At 31.2% G+C, this 5,648-nt stretch overlaps 1 protein-coding gene across 1 annotated transcript in view; it reads left to right on the top strand.

Annotated features, from left to right (window-relative positions):
* The window catches only part of LOC108749980 (secretin receptor-like), a 58,286-nt gene continuing 52,638 nt past the window's right edge, over nucleotides 1-5,648 (top strand). The window contains exon 1 of the mRNA XM_018489107.1: nucleotides 1-540. The gene's annotated coding sequence lies outside the window, so the exon portion shown is untranslated. The remainder of the gene's footprint in view (nucleotides 541-5,648) is intronic.

Here is a 5,648-nt window from a genome sequence, read left to right as displayed (position 1 = left end):
TTATAGAAAGTTTTTATAAGATAAGATTCTATGATGAGTAATGTGATATTTTCCAGTTGTAATGCATACAAATACGTGGGATATTTCAAGTTAATATCATATTGCACCTCAATTTAGGACAAAGAGAGGATTGGTACATAAATGACTTCGATAAGATTCTAAGACGCCAAGAGACAAATGACAGATATTACATAATTAAATTCCTATTATCCTCGGGGCGTTATAGAGAGATTGTCGCTTATCATCGCGATATAAACAGGTGTATTATCACGTGCGACACATTGAGCATTCCGTTTTTCATGACAGTTAACACACGATATGGTGATCTTTCGCGAGTCGGCCGCTGTTTTTGTCACGAGTAAAGAGATTCAAGAATCAACAATCTTTACGCAAATTAGCTGCAAGAATCTCGACGGACCCGTGCGAATTGGGCGAGTCAACGTGACGACGTGAAGTGAATGGACGACGAGAAGATCAATCAAATATAAAACGAGATACACACGCGGTAGTAATTCTCTTCCGAGAATGCCTCGTTTTGCGGTGAGTATACTTTTTACCTTTAGTATTTCTCGCGAGTAAACAAATAGATTAAGTTAGCACTTTCGCAGTTAGCCTTAGAACACACGTTTCTCAAAATGAACAAGTGTGTTTTATAGATTTAATTTTGTTGTTGCAAGATATAAAGTAAAATGTGAGAGTACTCTGTGAAACTTTTAAAGTGAATTTCCTTGAAAAGTAAAACCTCATTCTTAAAGATTGAAAATTGATACTTTTTTTCAAGATTGACTCAATTTTCACTCTCAAAAGTGAAATTTCATTCCAAAGAATTTAGAGAGTAACGATAATGTATGAGCACACCATTCTTCTCATTTACCAAGATAGAATGAACAATTTTGTACATTACCTGTGGAAAGACAAACATGATTGTGTCACATAACTCTCAAGATGTTTCGTCAATATATAAAACAATATATGCAAATAAGTTACACAAGACTCAATTCTATAATGATCTTTAATAATTATCTTTAATAATTATTTTGATTCTTAACAATTTTAATCAAAGATAATGATTTTCGCATCTTTATATGGATTGATATCAGTGATACAGAGAAATTGCTTCCCTTTTCACACTCGTTGCTATGGTTTTGTCACGTGCTAAGTTTTCCACGTTCTCAATTTGGTATGAATTCGTTTCGTACAGATGTATTAATTGAAAGTTTTAACGAAACAAGTTCTATTTCTAGTCACACTCACATGAATTTATATTACTTTCGATGTAACATAGCAGTTTACTGTACTGCAATGGCATTCGATTAATATGTCACGATACAATAAACAATATTTCTAGTTTTTTCAACTTTTTGCTTACACGGTTGAATACGATCGTTACTCTGAATCAATGAATAAAATACGAAATCGATTTATTTGAGAAAAAAATAAATGTAAATAAATAAATAAATCGCTGTATTAATTAGTATGTAATATTAAGTAATAATACTACGGTTCTCTAAAGCCGAAAAAATTTTTATAATCGTTAAATACGAATAAATATCTCGGATTTGCATACTCTCGTATCCGTTTTCAGAAATTCATCGAGCAAAGTTATAAAGTAATTAACATAAACACTTTATGAATAAACATGGAGGCTGACTCTTACTTTATATCATAGCGATAATTCGGAATTTAAAAGAACATCTTGAACGACAACCATGTTTATCTTTCAGCACGCAATAAACTTGTGTCTCAGTCTTCCACGTGTAAATATATTTGTGCGATCGCTGAAATAACGTGAGTACTCTTAAAAATACAAATTTCGATTGCAATTTCGCTTTTCACATTTCAACAGAGATCGTATACTCCGGTTCTGTAGTCCAATTCTGGGAAAGGAAATAAAGTGTAGAGAGAGTAACGCAAATAGCTGCCAAATATTAGGACTAAAATGGAAGGTTCGACATATATAGCTCGGGATTGTTCTCAGTTCTTACCTATATCAGTGTGCCAAATGCAAACGTAATAAACAATAGCAGCTCTAAGCAGCTTATGAGAAACAACAGAGATTTGGCGAAATGCTCATCTGACCTACTGCATACATGAGGAATACTTCAAATAATTATATCATTGTTCAGGATATCGATATGAATAAAAAAGCACTTATCCGGCTTACTTCGGTATTACCTTCTAATTCTTTCCTAAGTAACGTTAGCTTTATAATCGTCTGTTATCCGTTGACACTTCAGAAAATCGATGAGAAGTCTACGAGAAAATTTAAATTATCACGAGAATATTAATTACGTGATGAAAAGAGTAGAACTGCATATAAATAATTTTTATCATGCTATGTTACTTTTTAAAAGTATCTATTTACTGAATATTATTAACCTAATTTCGTAATTATCATCTTATCTGATCTTGCCAAGCATATATTTTATTTTCTTTATATCTTTTGTCTAACTTAGAATCAATAATCTGAAACAAAGGATACCACATTAATTATATGGAAAATTGGATCTCGGTAAAATGAGTTTTACTTTCACATATAATTTAACTTATAATGTGATGAATAAAAGACATCACATTAGAGTCACAAGGCTCAATAATGAATAGTTTTTCAGCTATGGTATATTAGAGGTGCTCTGTGAGCATCATAGCTAAAAAAAAGTATCCGTTATTGTGCCTTGTAACATTTTTTGTTCACATTATAAGCTACATCATATATGAAAACTGATTCACTTCACCGAGATTTATCATATAATTAGTAGACTCAGAACTAATTATATGGAAAATATACGAGTATTGTACAAAAACTAATTCATTTCCCCGAGACCCATTTTTGGTCACATGTATATTATTTTCATATATATATTATTCATAGAACGTGGGTTTTTTTATGAATGCAACACATTTTTTCCTATTCTGACTAAAACAGATTCAACATATTGTATGAGCACGATTTATTTTTACCTTCAGTACACTACTGTCCCCTGGGTAGAAATATTCTATGTTGCGCTTCGCTCCAAATTGAAAATTGAAAAAGAAATCTGTCAAAACTGTCCGATAAGTAAAAATCTTGATATAAATAATACCCTGATGTAATCGATTGTTTTGTTTTGAAGATAGCGATATCTTATCGGAAGTAAGAGTACTATATAAAGGTGAGAGAGAAAAGATAGAATCAGCCTTATAATCGCACTCTTATAAAAAAAAACTGAGATTTCTAAGAACATGCAATTATCTGGTAACAGTGATCTATTTGCCATACGTTATCTTAACTATTTCCGTAAAAAAATGAAAGAGAAGATATATATAGATCCGGTATATTGACATGCGAATTTCTGGAATAAGCTTACATAAATATAACGATAATTAAAATGAATCGTAATAAATCAAAATAACTGATCTTTACTTTAAATTATATGAGAAACTTGCAAATTAAGAGTTTTTATTCGAGTAAATAACAGTGATGTAATAAAATGATTGTGTTTGCAAAATATCGTAAAAAGCATTTTAAAAAATCAACAGACTTATTCCGTAGTAACCTCGCTGAATTAATCAACTAAGACTTTTAAGTATTCTATCAGTAAATTGCACGGATTTATAGCAATAAAAACTGTTAATTTATGAGCGTGTTTCAAAGTAATGGATTATTTCGATTAGATTTTACTATCAACCGTCAAAGCTTTCGGCTTTAAAAATTCGTGAAAGGCAAACGCAGATTGAGTATATATAAATCAATCGTATCTGATCATTTCAAAGTATTGTCAACAATGATTTTCGCGTTTTACAGTGATATTCAATTTAACCTTTCAGTACAATCGTATCGTATCATAACCCGATACAATTTTACTCGTTCACCCGTCCAATACTAGATAATGAAACAGAATTACTCATAACATTCAATCATCTTTCCTTAACAACGATACGACATTAGTGTAATCGAGTTTGACGACGATAAAATAAAAGCGACGGCTATATGATTATTTATCGAACTACATAATTAATATTGCATGAACGTTAATTAAAGTTACGCTAGGATGGATAAATCGTGGAAGGTTTACTTTTAGATTGTAATAAGAGGGACATAAGTTCATCATGCGCAGGAAAATATTTTTCTCTGTCGCTATTACTTCACAAATTTATGCAATAAATTTTGCATATTTAATTATTACACAACAATTTTTGCTATCCAATTACTAACATTTACCTTCTGTGCGTTTCACTCATTATAAAAATTAAGTAGAAATACCGCGCTTGATTATACTTTTTTTTAAGTTTTTTACTACAGTGATATTATATCTTATTTATAATACATACAGATAATTGAAAAATAAAATGCTCACAAAAGAAGAAAATTTCATTCATACGACGAATTTGCTATGCTTGAGATCCGAAAGATTCAATCCGAATGATTCAATTAAATTGCCTCGGCGGGAAAAAAATCAATACGCCAATTAAGAGTCTTAGTGACACTTCGTTTATTTGTGCGCAAAAGAAAAGCCAATTAAACAAATAACTGGAAGAAGTTTGAGCAGAAGCACTCGAGAGTTCTGTCATTGGCAAATTGCATTTTGCGACAAATGAAAATGAACGTAGAAAATAAATGTACACGTCAGGGACAATTATAATTATTCTATTCCGCGTGTATCTCGAAAAAAAATCCACGATACTAATTTCGGTGCAAACACAATAATTTCCACCGAAGACATGCGATTCGGGAACATTACGCGGGTAACAAGGTCTAAATTCAATAAAGTGACGCACACCATCGTACATATGTACACGTCGCGTTTCGTCTGCCAATCGCAAACGCGTGATTAAATTACGCGGGTACGCGCATTCGTATGACGCTTTGAATTTTTCACGGCACCGCACGAATCGATCCACGACACAAGTGCACGGAAAATATTGACGCACTTCCGCCGCACGACAAGCCTTCAATTCCAATGTCGATTTTAAGAGACGAGAGACACAGATGGACCGAGGAATTATGTGTACCCTCGCATGCATTCTTATACAATCAGAGTGTTTGAAATAATTGACGAAAAGGATAGCACTTGTTGCAATACAATCTTTTTCAATACCAAATTAAAAGAAAAAGAAAGAGAGAAAGAGATATGGAGAAAGAAGGAAAAAAGTAATGTATAAAAATGCACATAGCTCTGAATTATATAATTTTGTCATTATAAGGCCACTCGCAAAATATTCAAATACATATATGGAATATTCGAATGATTAATGAGAATAATAATTGTCCTCGAATTATTACAACGTTGAACAGAAATCAATAAAAAAAATTTTTATATGAAAAATTAGCGTTTTTAGTTATAAAATATTTAAAAATAAAGGAATTTTGATAAATTAATTTATAAATAAAAATATTATGATTACCATAATTATATTATAAATGTTTTAATTGGGAAAAATACTTAAAAAATTTATATTAAAAATGTGAAATGTTTCATTTAGATAAAAATCACCATAAATTCGCTAAACTTGTAAGGTAGGAAAATTGGATTATTTCACAAACTGTAAAATGTGTACGCACTGAATCGTTTTGTTAATCTGTTTCGTAATTTTCTGGTAAAAATACATGTTCGGTAAACTTATGTGAAATCCGACAACGTAAAAGAACGTCATCATATTATGTAACA

The sequence above is a fragment of the Trachymyrmex septentrionalis genome, unplaced genomic scaffold (assembly GCF_001594115.1).
Source record: "Trachymyrmex septentrionalis isolate Tsep2-gDNA-1 unplaced genomic scaffold, Tsep1.0 scaffold32, whole genome shotgun sequence".
NCBI lineage: Eukaryota > Metazoa > Arthropoda > Insecta > Hymenoptera > Formicidae > Trachymyrmex > Trachymyrmex septentrionalis.
The sequence above is the reverse complement of the archived record's forward strand: the minus strand, read 5'-3'. Positions and strand labels throughout refer to the sequence as shown.